Here is a 16767-nt window from a genome sequence, read left to right as displayed (position 1 = left end):
TAATAGGGGCTCCAGAACTGGAGGCAGTACTCCAGGTGGGGTCTCACCAGAGCTGAGCAGAGGGGGAGAATCCCCTCCCTTGCCCTGCTGGCCACACTTCTCTTGCTGCAGCCCAGGATCTGATTGGCTTTCCGGGCTGCAAGTGCACATTGAGAGCTCCTGTTGAGCTTCTCCTCCACCAGCACCCCCATACTGTTGCCTTATTTATTTCTTGTCATGTTATCAATGAAAGATCTCTCTGCATGCATAGTTTTGTTAAATTGTAACAAAATGAGATAAGACCTAACAGCATTTTAGGGTAATATTTAACAATATGCTTTTAATGAGACTTTCCTCCCTATCCCTGCTTTAGACTTCTGATATAATAGAATTCCTCAAGCCAAATTTTTCATGGATTACCAGTAATTAGTTTCTACTTACCTGTACCTCTGACACAAGGCACTGATGTGTTTTGAAAAAAATCTACTTACAGAATTTAAGCAGACGTGTGAAAAAGGAGGAAGAGATGGTTTTAGAGCAACAGAAGGATTTTGGTTTACATCACACAACAGTTTCCCCTCCATTTTGATGATTCCTAGACCCACACCAAGCCCTGACTCAAATATTAATTCAGAAGTGGAAGAAAGTGATCTCATTAAACAGACCAATCCCTTGTTCACAGCAGGCTGAGGTGATGGGAGTACTATGCTCTGGTGTCAGAACAATAACCCATAAGAGTGGTAAAGAGTAATTGGGGAGAACAGCTCAAAACACTACTGTCTCTCATACACACAACAGGCCCCGACATACCACTTTCTACTTAGGACTCATTAAGAAGCTGGTAGCTTTCCAACATAGAGTTGAACTTGTTTCAGTCACCATCAACATGGTCCTACTGCTAACCACTTCTTACTTTGCTGAGTTACTATCCAACTAGTCATGCTTTCCTCCAACTAAGTTAAGCTTGCAGCTCCTCCACCCGCTAGGGAAAGCTAACAACCCCACCAGTTGCCCCAGTGTTGTGTTTGTCACTGCCATGCTTCCAGATCATGACTTCCACATTGACTTTTTCATGGCAAGTGGCATTAGCAAATAGCCATTAAGTTGCTGCAGGTCCTCATGTAAGGCTTCCTTTTCTTTAACTGTTGCTAAAGATGGCTCTCTTCATCACAGGTCCTTCCCTTCAATTACCTCAGCACACCCTTTTTCCTTGGTATCCTCTTATTTCACCCATTCCCACCCTCCCCTCCTTTTGCTAGCTCTCAGTGCAGCTTTCATTCCTGAAAGTCCTCAATTTCATCTTAATGCGCTCCCTTTAGTCTTGTTAGGTGTACATATACATATACACATCAATCTACCACTCGCTTCTTGGTATTACTCATCTTTCACCAACAGCAACAAAAAGGTTTAGTGAAACAGCTTTTTCTTCCTTCTAGTTCAGATGTTATTGTAATTAGAATCAATTAAAAGTAATTCACGCTCCTACGCTCATCTTAGAGCAGTCCAGAGTGACCGTGGCATGAAGACTTTATGCAAGTCATCCACATCCAGTTGATGTTATTCTCAGCCTAACAGATACACATGAACAGGCTACATTCACAAACATTGCTAAGTCACATCTGTTTCACACATCTATGGTATGTATAATCTGACCAGCATCAGGAATTGTGAAAGGCTCTTTTTAAAATATAAGCTTCTTAAACCACACCCATTCAAAACCCCCACCCACTACTTAAGACACACACTTTTCCCATGATAGGATCACAGCTTGGACAAGATTATTGGCAAGGTCTCAAAGGAGCAGCAATAGGCTTTTTCTGAACTATAAACCCAAGAACTAGAGCATGAGTCCCCCAACACTTCCAAGTCTACTACCTACAGTTTTATCAAGGGGACTTCAGGAAACTAAACCACACTAAAAACAATAGGTGGTGCTACCAACCCTGCTTAGCTTCACACCTTTCAGTAACTGCAAAGGACTTGTGCAGAGTCAGCAGACCCCACTCAGAAGGGAACACTGACTTAAGCCCCTGTCCTTTATACCCTTCACTGCTTTAGTTTGTTTATAGTCTGTTTTGTAACAAATGGTTCATTTTCACCTTTCAAAGGGGTAGTTCTGCCAAAGTCCAAGTTTTAACAGTTTGTTACTAATTCCATTATTAATGAGCCCTGAAGAAAAGGGCTTGGGGGTGCTTGTGGATGAGAAGCTCAACATGAGCCACTAGTGTGGACCTGAAACCAAGAAAGCCAACCAGATAATAGGCTGCATCAAGAGAAGTGTAGCCAGCAGGTGATTCACCCCCTCTACTCCACTCTGGTGAGACCCCACCTGGACTACTGCATTGAGTTCTGGAGCCCCCATTACAAAAAGGATATGGACGTACTGGAATGTGCCCCGAGAGGGGCCACGAGGGTGAGCAGAGAACTGGAGCTCCTCTCCTATGAAGACAGATTGAAAAAGTGGGGCTATTCAGTCTGGAGAAGAGAAGGCTCTGAGGAGACCTTATTGTGGCCTTCCAGTATCTTAAGGGGGCCTACAAGAAAGCTGGTGAGGGACTTTTTAACTTGACAGGCAGAGGTAGTACTAGGGGGAATGGAGCAAAAATACAAATGGGTAGATTCAGATTGGATGTTAGGAAGAAATTCCTCACCATGAGGGTGTTGAGACACTGGAACAGATTGCCCAGGGTAGAAGCCTCATGCCTGGAGGTTTTTAAGGCCAGGCTGGATGTGACTCTGAGCTACCTGATGTAGTGTGAAGTGTCCCTGCCTATAGCAGGGGGGTTAGAACTAGATGATGCTTGAGGTCCCTTCCAACCCTCACAATTCTATGACTCTCTGATTCTCATTACTGTAAGAAAATGTGAATGCTGCATATGGAGCTGCAAAGCAAACTACACAAATCCATAGAACTACCAATTTAGAAGTTCCACTAGGAGCAAAACTCTGAATTTTCATCTGCAAATAAAAATTATGTTTGAGAGCAGACAAGATTGCTCAGTTTTACCACTAATCGAGAACCCTAGTGCTATGCTTTTTAAAAAGAATGATTCAGACATCAGGGGATTAAGGTTTTACCATCTGTGCCTAAGTAGTGATGCAAGAGTTCAGATGTCTTTCTGTAAGCAGACACTCCATTTTTCCAGAGTTTATGATTTTAAAATTGTATTCTCAATTAGAATCCTTTCACACACAGCTGGTTTTCCAAGGTAGCTAATATTAGTGTGAAAATTTTGCTTCAGCAGGAAGAATCACAGTAAACAGATCAGTTCAGTTTCCTAAAATCATAACTTTACATGAAACAAAACCCCAGATCAAAATGCAAACCCGTGTCCCTAAGCACAGCATAACCACCCTTCCTACATAAATGGAAAATACACAGTGGAAAACACACAGAAGACTACAGGTAAAGCACAGTTCTACACAGCAGTAACATTTCTGCATAGCTGCTGGAGAAGCATGCTAGGACAAGCCTGCTGTTTCTGTCTTTTCTCCATGCACAGGGATACTTCTGCATTCCAAAGCCAGTATTTATCTTCTTGCCCAAGTGAGTCTAGGTCTGCTCCCCACACACTTCATAATGCCAAGAAGCTTCATACTTGCAGACTGATTTTGGCCAGGGGGAGGGAGAGTATACAAACGTTATGCCCACATTGACTGCTAATATAGTGAGATCTACACAACAGCCCCAATTTTCCTCATGAATTTAACATGTGCATACTGCTGCAAATAAACTCATGCTATGAGCCCTAAAAGAAGAGACTGAGGGAACTGGGGTTGCTTAGCCTGGAGAAGAGGAGGCTCAGGGGAGACCTTCTTGCGGTCTACAACTATCTGAAAGGAGGTTGTACACAGGCAGAGGTTGGTCTCTTACTCCCAGCACCAGAAAAAGAGGGCACAGACTCAAGCTATGCCAGGGGAGGTTTAGGCTGGAGGTTAGGAGGAAGTTCTACACAGAGTGATTGCCCATTGGAATGGGCTGCCTGGGGAGGTGGTGGAGTCACCATCATTGGAGGTGTTCAGGAGGAGACGTGATGGGGTGCTTGGTGCCATGGGTTAGTTGATTAGGTGGTGTTGGATGATAGGCTGGACACGATGATCTTGAAGGTCTCTTCCAACCTGGTTTATTCTACTCTAGTCTATTCATGCAACACATGGCCTTATACCATTACTACAGTAGCAGTAAGAAAGACCACATGCATCTCTGCTTTTCTCCTCTAAGAGAAAATCCAAGGCACAGATGCATATTTCTTTATGTCTCTGTGGTTCATGGAATATTGTGGTCAGCTTTGTGTCCCTCACTACAAGAAGGGTATTGAGTTGCTGGAACATGGCTAAGAAGGGCAGTAAAGCTAGTGAGGGATCTAGAGAACAAGTCTGATGAGAAGCAGCAGTTTTTTAGCCTGAAGAAACAGAGGCTGAAGGAAGACCCTACCACTCACTGTAAATACTTGAAAAGATGTTGCAACAAAGCAGGTGTGACTCTCTTCTTCCAAGGAACAAGTGGAAATGGTCTCAAAACGCACCAGGGAAGGTTTAGGTTGGCTATTGAGGAAAAAAAAATTCAGAGAAATGCTGTCAAGCACTGAAACAGGCCACTCAAGTAAGTGGATTTAAAAGGCATGTAGATGTGGTGCTGAAGGACATGGTTTAGTAATGACTTCGGAGTGCTGGGTTAACAGCTGGACTCAATGATCTTAAGGCCTCTTCCAACCAATTGATTCTATGATTCCAAGGTAGTAATTGAGGACTTGTTTTACGTGGAAGGAGTTTAGAATAGCTCAAGCTAGACAGGTATTCTTATCAAGTTTGCTTTATGGCATGGATATGTACCAAAACCTACAAGTAAAACTAATTTGTAGTAATGGATAAGAAAAAGTAGCAGCTGCTGTAAAGACATTAATGATTATTACCTAAATATATTCAGGTTATAAGGACTAAGCAGCACTACAGCATTCAGTTTCACCAATTTGTTAGTCATGCCTGTGCCTATCAAAGTTCCCATGACAGCAATTGGAGAAAAGGTAATTGTAGCTATGAGTTTTAATAGTGTATTTCGGGGACTATTCATATACAATTGACAAGCAAGCTGCATTCTGCTTTTAGTTGAGAGGCTTCATACCTGTCTGTTGTTTCAAACCCCCTCCAGTGGCACAACTGGCCAGTGTGCAGCACCGACACAGCATGACAAACCCAAGCAATGTTGAGGCCACAAGTTCAAGCCTCACTCTCAACACCACACCACCACTCTAGGGCAACAAATTTTTAGGTGATCTGCCGGGTGGCTGTGGGGCAGGCTGTGGATGTGGTCTACCTGGACTTCAGCAAGGCCTTTGACACCATTCCCCACAGCAAACTCCTGGCCAACCTGTCAGCTCATGGCTTGGACAGCAGCACTCTGAGCTGGGTTAGGAACTGGCTGGAGGCTGAGCCCAGAGAGTGGTGGTCAATGGTGCCAAAGCCAGCTGGCAGCCAGGCACTAGTGGTATCCCCCAGGGATCAGTGCTGGGCCCCATCCTGTTCAATATCTTTATCTTTACTGATGATCTGGATGAGGGCATTGAGTCAGTCATCAGTAAATTTGCAGATGACACCAAGCTGGGAGCAGATGTTGATCAGTTAGAGGGTAGAAGGGCTCTGCAGAGGGACCTTCACCCACTGGACATAGTCCAACATGATGACATTCAACAAGTCCAAGTGCCAGGTGCTGCACTTTGGCCACAACAAAACAACCCCATGCAGTGCTACAGGCTGGGGTCACAGTGGCTGGAAAGCAGCCAAACAGAAAGGGACCTGGGGGTACTGATTGATAGCTGGATGAACATGAGCCAGCAGTGTGCCCAGGTGGCCAAGAAGGCCAATGGCATCCTGGCCTGCATCAAGAACAGTGTGGCCAGCAGGAGCAGGGAAGTCATTCTGCCCCTGTACACTGCACTGGTTAGGCCACACCTCGAGTCCTGTGTCCAGTTCCAGGTTCCTCAATTTAAGAAGGACATTGAGACTCTTGAATGTGTCCAGAGAAGGGCAACAAGGCTGGGGAGAGGCCTTGAGCACAGCCCTGTGACAGATGTTGGTCTCTTCTCCCAGGCAAGCAGTACCAGAACAAGAGGACACAGTCTCAGGCTGCGCCAGGGGAGGTTCAGGCTGGATGTTAGAAAAAAGTTCTATACAGAAAGAGTGATTGCACATTGGAATGGGCTGCCTGGGGAGGTGTTGGAGTCGCCATCACTGGAGGTTTTTAGGAGAAGGCTTGACAGGGTGCTTGGTGCTGTGGGTTAGTTGCTTGGGTGGTGTTGGATTGGTGATGGGTTGGACGCGATGATCTTGAAGGTCTCTTCCAACCTGGTTTATTCTATGTATTCTATTCTATGTATTCTATTCTATGAAAGGCTGAGGGAGCTGGGGTTGCTTAGCCTGGAGAAGAGGAGGCTCAGCAGAGACCTTATTGCTCTCTACAACTACCTGAAGGGAGGTTGTAACCAGGTGGGGGTTGGTCTCTTCTTCCGGGCAACCAGCACCAGAACAAGAGGACACAGTCTCAAGCTGCACCAGAGAAAGTTTAGGCTCAAGGTGAGGAGAAAGTTCTTCCCAGAGAGAGTTGTTAGCCATTGGAATGGGCTGCCCAGGGAGGTGGTGGAGTCTCCATCCCTGGAGGCATTCAGGAGGGGACTGGACATGGCACTTGGTGCCATGGTTTAGTAGTCATGAGGTCTTGGGTGACAGGTTGGACTTGATGACCTTTGAGGTCTTTTCCAGCCTTACTGATTCTATGATTCAAAAGAAAGAATACTGTTCAAGTGCTGCCATGTAACTGCAGTAGCTATACCACCTCTTCCACAAAGGTCAGGAAGCTGATGCAGTTAAATTGGGGCTGATACACCAACTCTAGATTGCTACTCTTCTTCCCCTTATCTGTTGCACTCAAGGTTTTCTGGGGGAAGAGAAGGCAGGAAACAAGCACTCCTCCTGCTCCCCAGACATAAAAATAACCAAGACAGCAGTACTGAAATATTTAAGCCATAGAAGCACTCAACAAAGGCTGAAGTATTTGGGCAAACAGTCACAGAACTCTTGGGTTGTGCCTGCCTAGTGGTTGTTGGGTTTTCTTGTTTGTTTGTTTTGTGGGTGGGGTTTATTTGTTTGTTTTGGTTTTTTTAAATCATTACCCTAACAGATCAGGAGACTCTGGCAGGAAAGTTTACTCCTCTGAGGGTAGACATGAGCCCATTGTCAACTGTGTTTTTAAGCTATAGCTCTGTTCCTGGCATTATACTGGGTGTCAATTAGGCAGCAACTACAAGCTGCAAGACTATGCTGACTTACAATCTCAAGCACTACTTTCTCCTCTTCCTCTGTGATCAAGAAGTCAGCAGGTTCAGCAGAGTTTCTTTCACATTATAAAACAAAGAAAACAAACATCTCCATATTTAAGTCAGGGGCCATGTTCTGGAGAAAATCTGAAGTTAATACAAACAGCATGAGAAAATAGCTAGGAAAAAGGAAAGAAAATTAAAAATCATACTATACAAGTTAGAAAAATCCACTAGACAGATTTTTCTATGACAGTATAAAATCAGACCATGCTGAATCATGGTTTTTCTGCTTTCACCTTTAAGCATGGAAAGTTGAATTCCTATTAATTGAGGGTTGTAAGAAACAAGACTTATTACACCATGAAGTCATGGTGTAAGTCATACAGAGCATTCACAGGACTTTGGAGGCATAGAATCATAAGGGTTGGAAGGGACCCTCAAGGATCATCTAGTTCCAACCCCCCTGCCATGGACAGGGACACCTCACACTACATCAGGTTGCTCAGAGCCACATCCAGCCTGGCCTTAAAAACCTCCAGGCATGGGGCTTCTACTACCTCACTGGGCAACCTGAATGCTTACAGAACTCATCATTCCAGCTCCTCTGCATTTAAAAAGGCTACTGATTTGGTTAGAGCTGCTTCTCTTTCAGAAAGCTACTAGAGACTGAAGATGAACATCTATGTGCAAAACAGAATTCAAAGTTAAGAGGCAGGCCTAATAAAATAAACACCTTAGTTTTTTTCTGGGCTGCTCATCTTTGAGCAATCTTACTCATTCTTCACTGAGTGGCATCTTTATGTACTTCACATCATCCATATTATTGCTTAAGAAATCTACAAGCTTATTTGGAGGAGTCTGGCAGGCAGATGAAAATTTAGGCATAAAACAGCCATTCCTAGGGCTACCCTCCAGCTCATTTTCTTTTTGATATTTATAAGTAAGACAGGGCATCATTCAAATAGAGAAAAACTATCTTTTGACAGTAAAAATCCTTGAGAATAAAAAAGCTCTAATAGGCTTTACATGCTATATTGCTATCTTACACATGCTATCAGTGGACCATGACATGCCACAGCACATCCAGCTGTAACCCCCCATCCAGAAGGCAGGTAAGGAAACAATCGTGGAATGGCCACAGAAAGATGGCTCCCAGCCACCTTCACCCAAAGACTCCAAAACTTACTCAAATTTCACACAGAGCCAGAAATTCCTAATAGTTCAGATATAAGTTCCCAGCAGGAAGGAAGTCATAGTTAAACACATGTCCCTCCACAAGATGAATTGGAAAAAAAGTCAAGCTTTCCTGTTGCACAACAGCTAGCAATCACATGATGTAGTATGCAGCACGACTACTTGAAACAGGGATGTTCCTCAGGTGCAGAAGATCCCCTTGTAAACTGGCCTTGCCGAATGCCACAGCTGCACACAATACCTCTGGCTTCCTAATTCACGTGATCTACTCTAGACATAGCTTTGAGCTACTTCAGTTGTAAGCTGCTCAAGAATGTTAGGCCTGCTTGTTTTCCAGCTGAAAGAGAGTTCAGTCAAGTTTCCTTCTTTTAGTTCATACTTCACAGCAGTTATGGGCAGAATCTCTAATGATGATGTATTCAATTCAGGCTTTTAAAACTTTAAGCGAACAGCTTAGAAACCCCACAAATGCTGATAACACTACCTTTCTACTAACTATTATTTGGTTAACACAAGGAACATTATACCTTTGCCTCAACCCATCTATTCTTTCATTCCTCCCCCCCACAAAGAGCTGCAGTTACTTCTAGAAGCCTCCATCATCCTCCCTTTGGTCACCTCTGATTGTAGTAATAGGCATTCACAGCTATTGGTTATTTCACGTTTTGACTGGCTTAGCTCACATACTGCAGACCAGTTGCTTTAAACAGACTAAGTTTATCGTAGGTATATGTTGTGAAGATTGTTTACAGATGAATGCATTTAGTACCCGGGTTCTTTCCTGCCAGTCAGAAAGGCCAGGAGCATTTAGAGTTGAGCATCAAGTATCTGATACTGAGTTTCCAAAAGATACCACAAGTCAGACATGCTTAATGAGACTCAAAAAACATATAGAAAAAAATTAACACATGTTGGACTTGTGTGAAGGAAAAAGCAAATGGGTTTAATGAAACATCTCATTATTGTGGTACAACAAGTAGAACAAGATTTCTGGTTATGAGCTACAGCAAATGTATTTCTAAGCAGCAGAGAAATCTTTCACTCCAGTGCCAACTGGGCATAGCCAAAATTCAGATTCAACTGAAAAAACCTTAGAAAGGCACAAAGAAAAATGAAAATTTGATCTACCTTTTTGGACACCCAATTCAGTTTGTTTGCTGTTTGATGGTCTACGATTATAGTATCAGTCAGGGTTGGAAGGGACCACAAGGATCATCCAGTTCCAAACCCCCCCTGCCATGGGCAGGGACACCCCACATTAGATCAGGCTGGCCACAGCCTCATCCAGCCTGGGCTTAAACACCTCCAGGCATGGGGCCTCAACCACCTCCCTGGACAACCCATCCCAGGCCTTCACCACTCTCATGGGGAAGAACTTCCTCCTCACATCCAGCCTGAATCTCCCCACCTCCAGCTTCATTCCATTCCCCCTAGTCCTATCACTACCTGAGATCCTGAGCAGTCCCTCCCCAGCCTTCTTGTAGGCCCCCTTCAGATACTGGAAGGCCACAATGAGGTCACCTCAGAGCCTTCTCTTCTCCAGACTGAACAGCCCCAACTCCTTCAGTCTGTCCTCACAGGAGAGGTGCTCCAGCCCTCTGATCATCCTTGTGGCCCTTCTCTGGACACCTTCCAGCACCTCCAGATCCCTCTTGTAATAGGGGCTCCAGAACTGGAGGCAGTACTCCAGATGGGGTCTCACCAGAGCTGAGCAGAGGGGGAGAATCCCCTCCCTTGCCCTGCTGGCCACACTTCTCTTGCTGCAGCCCAGGATCTGATTGGCTTTCTGGGCTGCAGGTGCACATTGAGAGCTCCTGTTGAGCCTCTGCCACCAGCACCCCCAAGTCTCTCTCCTCAGGGCTGCTTTCCAGCCAGTCCCTGCCCAGCCTGGATTTGTGCCTGGGATTGCCTCCACCCAGCTGCAGGACCCTGCACTTGGTCTTGTTGAACCTCATGAGGTTGGCTTGTGCCCACCTCTCCAGCCTGTCAAAGTCCCTCTGGATGGCATCCCTTCCCTCCAGCGTGTCTGCTGCACCACACAGCTTGGTGTCATCAGCAAACTTGCTGAGGATGCACTCAGTGCCACTGTCCATGGCACCCACAGAGATGTTGAACAAGACAGAGTCCCTCAGGGATCAGTCCTGGGACCAGCTTGTCACTGGCCTCCCCTGGGACATGGACCCATTGACAGCCACTCTTTGGCCATCAAGCCAGCTCTGTATCCATCTAGTGGTCCACCCATCATAGTAGAGACTGTTGATGCAGAAACAGTACCAATACCACAACAATGTGCCAAAAATCCAGTACCTATTTTTAACCATTACTTCAGATAGCCTTTAAAGGCACTGGATTTTAAATATAGAATGGCTTCTGAACAGCTGTTCATGCTATTTGTAGCAAGATGCAACAGATGTTTAGGATTACATATTAAGTGTAAACCAGGATGTAGAGTTTACTTGTACTGAGTGCCATCAGTATATAATTGTTGCTCAACATTAAAAGAGGCAGTATCCAGAGCAAGACACTTTAAATTTTTAGGCTGTCTACAGGAAAAAAAACACAAAACAACAAAAACATGCTTTATGCACCTACAGACATGTGAAACTACCTCCAGCTATAGGATAGGAGCATTTGTAGCTAGCCCAAATCCTGCTTACTTGTGATGTGACATCTACAAAATACATTGAAAGGATATGGTGATTAGTCATACAAGAAATCTGAGGCACAAGAATATAGTTCTGCTCAACTGGGTAAGGCAGAGCCACTGACCTGAAGAGGACACACATATATGCATATTTTTGCTAGGTTGAGGAGTGCAGAGCTGAGGGAGTTTTTTGAAATAAGGAGATGTTTCTAGAACAACTTGCAGCACTGCTGTATTACTGACATTAAAGGGCATGTTTAAGCAAAGACACTTGAACAGAAGATTAAGTACAGAAGGTACCATACCCTTCAAAGAGATTACTTTGGTTTATTAACTGCAGGATGAGATTACAACAGGTCCAATGATAAGTTTTCCTTCATATAAGCACTAACACTTGGCCTACAATGCACAACTTCTATAGCTGCTCATCTCATTGATGTCTGCTAACAACAGTTTACTTAAATGGGAATGGGATCACATAGTTGTACCACTGAAATAGAGGACAAACCAATGTAGCTAACAGCTGTACTTCCAAAGCAAGTATTTTCCCCTCCCCCATTAATTAGTTCTACACTAGCATTTGAGGAGTCTTTTGGAAGACCTGTAAGACATGTAGAACTTGCTATGTTGATATTGCACTGTGTAATGAATCTTTCAGCAGCATAGTATTTTTATTCCTCTTCATAGTACTTAGACTTGGTTTTGTTTGTCTCTGAAAACTGACAGGCAAAGATATTTCAAATGAGACTAAGTGCTTCAGCACTACTCTTTATTTTTGCTCAAAACAACACAATATATATTCTCGGAAGCTATCCTTCTATTTCAGAATTCACTCCCTAGTACAGCAAGTGTGTTAACACCCATACTCAGTGTTTGTATTTCAACCCTAGCCTGAAGCAGATGATCCTGGACACAGGGAGGAAAAAAAAACTTAAAATACTACTCCTACTTGCATACAGAACCCAATTTCATGCAATTTCCCAATGTTAGTGGAAATTTAAGGGTGGTTTAGAGTAGTATCACACAACTGTAGTAAATGACAAATGAATTATTGCAAATCAGTAGCAGGTTATTAAGCAAAGCCACTATATTTAAGATTCAACAAGAGAGATACCATTTTAAGCTTTCCAGCTCTCAACTCACCTTGTATTCCATTAAGAATAACAAAGCGGGTTCACTAACCTATTCACATTTGGCTAGTCTGTCACACCACAGACCTGTATTTTTTATTATAGCTAGTTACAGCCAAGGACTTAACACCCCCCAGTCGCCATTTCCTCTTGTTGTCATTTCCCCTCCCCGTCAAGTCAGTGCAGATTTGATTATCTTAGAAGAGGACACACTCAAGTTCAAAAGTGGCTGTTAGCTGAGCCCAGCCACTGTGGCTTCTACATGAAGTATAACCTTTCCTATACTTGTGCAGAGATTAGAACACAGTAGTGTTTCTTGGAAACAGTTTAAAAATAGGAGCTGACAACCATCCAACATGCCTTTAAAAGCTTATGAGCTTGCTCCAGTATATGAATACTGGGGTAATGGGAGCACAGGTTTGGAGATTAATTCAAAGTGTAGCACCACCTGGAAAAAGCAGCAGCTTCGTTTTGAGGAAAGTACTCTTCTAAATTAGGATAGTTGTGACGGTGACATTAAAAATAATATGCTCTAATTAGAAGGTAAATAGGTCTTCTGGATGGAGTTTTAGAGACAACTTACCCTGTTCTCAGCAGGTTAAGACTACATTGAGCAATCTATCATCAGCCCAACAACATTGACCAAAAACACCATGACCCAAAATTAAGCAGCACAATATTGTACAGTTCAGCACTTATCAGGAAATAAAGCTGGTAAAAGACCTCTTAGGCTAGAGACTAGACTATTATTTCAATTTCATGACCAGCTGTAAGTCTCAGTCTCTTAAAGGGATTGCTTTGACTGCACTAATAAAATTGTCTCTTCAGCTTAAGCTCCTCTTTTTCCCTCCCTACTAGTTTTGACACGCTCCAGGTAAGCCACAAAAGGTAGCTTTGGATATTTGGTTGGTCAACAGCACTTGTAGATGAAGCTGCTATGCAACACTATGAAACACTGGATGAAGCTTCTATGCAAAGATCTCTACACACAACACTAAGATTTGGACTCCAGCAATACACAGCTTCATTAGTTGCCAGGCTACTGAATTTTCCAGAAAAAAAAAATAAAATACTGCTTTACAGTGGATGCCAGAAAGTTGCCCATTCTGGGTATGCCACTTTGGTGTCAAGCTTCCATACATCTCAACCTGTTTGAACCTGAGGCCACACTGGGTAAGGACTAGCGAGTGCTGTCTTCAAAGGCTAAACCTCTGAAGTGACATGAAATACTGCTACATCCAAGCTGCATTTCTACTTCTAGGTAAGAACTACTGCATGCCTGCACATCACTGACAAGCTACCAGACAGTGGTTCTGTATCTGACCACTGGAGTGCAGGAAATTTAAGCCCTATTAAAAAGCTCCCTCCAGAAAAAGTCACAGTAGGAAGTTTCAGAAAAGACAAGGATCCTCTTTTGTCAAACACTTAATGACTTCACAAATACAACAGCTGAATTGGTTTCCAAGCTTATAGGCAACACAAACTCTTGTTTTTTCTGTGACAGGACCACCTCTGAGCCGCACCTTCGGGAAGCTGGACCTGCAGTTCAGTAGCTTCCTGCCTGGCACAGCCCAGCTTACAGCACACGACAGTATTTTCCCAGTTTCTTCCTCGTGATCCTCAAGAACTACCCAGGGTACTACCACTGCCTGATTCCTAACACTGAGAAACCACACAATTGCTGGTTATTTTCAACATCTTCAAGAAAACTGCTACTGACAGGGCTTCACAGCCAGTGGAGTCAGAGCACTGCCTAACTTATGGCAGTAACTATACAAAGCTTAATACTGCTCTCCCAAGCAACCAGTTCATGAGAAAGAGTCTACTTCAAGCAACAAGGTCATGATAGGAAAAAAAACCCACTGTCCTACTTCACTACCCAAAGGTCATACCACTGAGCAGGACTTGGTGCAAATTCCCACTAATCCTGGGATTAGCATGCCACACAACAGCTCTAAACTTGCTCCTTTAAGGGAGGAAATCGAACTGTTAAGAACTGTAGAAGCAGCCAGTCACTTGTTTTCCTTCCAAATAAAGGCTTTACTACTCTCAGCTTTCTTAGAAGAGTTCACACCACGAAGCCTGAAGTGTTTTTTTGAAAGGACACTGCTGCCCTGTCCTGCTGCTGTTTCAAGCGTGGAACACAGTCCTTCTATATTCAGGTGGATAAACAGTCAGAAGTCACTGGACCTGCTCTACTACATGCACATAATGCATATTCATTGGGCTAGAGACTACTGTGAGCCACAGGTATCACGTAAAAAAAAAAGGTTATTGCAGAACTCATCCAGTCCAAACAATTCATCACTGAATTTTCCAGCCATTAGGTTATCAGCCATTTCTGGGAGAATCAAGACTATTTCAAGTTTCACAGGGTTATAAAAAATCACGTCCTTACGTGCAAAATCCTGCAAACAACTGTCTACAGTTAAGAAGAACTCGGTTCTGTAGATCTTGCCATCTAGAACTGCAGGTCAGTCTAGCAGTGCTTTACATACTCCTAATTAACAGTTTTGATTTCTGCTTGACTCTTTAAGCAGAGATCCTGGCTGTAATAGCCAAGTGCCTTTCCAAGCTGCCTTTCAAAATGCTCCAAGAACTGCTTCTCTGCTAAGAAAAAAAACCCACATCACTAAAAGTTAAACACATATACCACATATATCACTGCTTCTTCCTACTTCTGTTGAAGCAGAAGCGCTTGTGAAGACATGCAATGAACATTCACCTTAATAAACCATCCATCACATTTAGGCTTATGCTAGATACATTGTTCTACTTTCCACAGGATCACTTGCCCCATCAGAAAAAGGGGTGCTGGAGAAGCATGAACAAACAGCTGGGGAAAGTGCAGGATCATCTTTCAGCATGAGCACCACTTCAACTGTTTGAACTATGGCATTAATGAATAAGTCAGATCTATTACACTGCTTGTCTCTCTCCCTCCCCCAAACACCCTTGAAGTCCTGTCAGTTCCTTTGTGAGGCTAAGGGCAAACAACACTGTTTAACAGGTCTTAACAAAGACACAGACCACATATACATGCACAGACAAGCTGCCATGGCAAGCTAGAACCACAAGTCTGACTGTTGGAGAACATCCAGCCAATTGAAATAGCCTCATTAAAAAAAGAAAAGTTTCTCTCCTAGTAGGCTACCATAAATGCAAGCTACATGCCCGTTTTTACCTAGCTGCCTTCTACAGCTCCTTTCCTTCCCTTCACATTAAGATAAAGCTTGCATCAGACTGGCCTTTGGGCAAATCCCCTCCCCTGAGGTTTCAGTTTCAAAGTAGTATGCACAGTTGGTTTTTCACTCATCTGCTGCAGCAGAAGTAATTCCAAAGGCATCGGATGCTGTTTTGAGATTGCACTGCAACACTGCTGAAGCTACTTCTTTGAATCTTCCCTGAGAACAGCTAGTAAAACAACCTTGAAAATAAACAAGAAAGTATTATGAGCGCATTAAAACTAGCCTTTATTTCTATAGCTTTGTTAAAACCATAGCAACACTTCAACTCAGTACTGTTGCAATAAACTACCAGTTACAGAGAGAACTTCGGAAGTAGTTCACTTCTTGATTTAACATGAGCTACATACAAAAGTGCTTTAAGACTGGAAGCTCCAGCTGCCATAGCTGAGAGTTTGATTTCCAGGTATTCTACATCAGCTACCTTAACATTAACATTCCCTATTTCATAATTACTGAAAGCATGCCTAAATGTAAGTACTAATAAAACAGAACTGTGTTTTTTCCTCAACTTCAGTTCAAATACTGTTACTTTAACACATCTGCCAGGACACATTCACAACATTGGATCCCAAATAAAACAATTTGGTATCAAAAGAATCGTTGTACTGAAAGCCACTCTAGATGCTTCCATTACAAAAGGAGTATTTACTTACCTTGTATCATACTATGCCTACACAAAAAGTACTAGTAATATAGTCACTTAATATTTGGTCAAATGAACTACCACCTCATAACATACTTTCCAGTAAACTTTTTATTGAAAAACAAGCAAACAAACCCAAACCAACAAAACAAAACCCCCCACATCCACCACAACAAACAAACTAACGCACAACAACAAAAAACACCCGAACAACCAAAAAACACAAAACACCACCACAGAGAAGGATCACCACCTCTAGGACTGTAGCATTCTGCTCTCCATAGTATTTTGCATAGAACAAAATTGGTTGGTATGCTCAACTTAAAAAAAAAAACAACAGAAAAAAACAACACAAACAAACCAGCAACAAAACAATGGGAAGCAGCTATTCTTTCAGAAAATAGAGCTTATAAACTAAATGCTAGGCTCAAGTAGGACTTCAAACTTTTGAGAGCTTCATGCTGCATCATCCTAATACTGTCTCCCCCATTTTATTCCTGGTATTCTTTATATAATCTACAAGGGAAAACGTAGTACTATGAGATAATTCCAAGTCCGTTCTTCTACCCCTCCCCTGACAGAGGTGGCCTGCAGGCTGTTTCCGCAACTAATACAG

The sequence above is a fragment of the Dryobates pubescens genome, chromosome 27, assembly GCF_014839835.1.
Source record: "Dryobates pubescens isolate bDryPub1 chromosome 27, bDryPub1.pri, whole genome shotgun sequence".
NCBI classification, from domain to species: Eukaryota; Metazoa; Chordata; class Aves; order Piciformes; family Picidae; genus Dryobates; species Dryobates pubescens.
Note: the sequence above shows the minus strand (reverse complement) of the source record.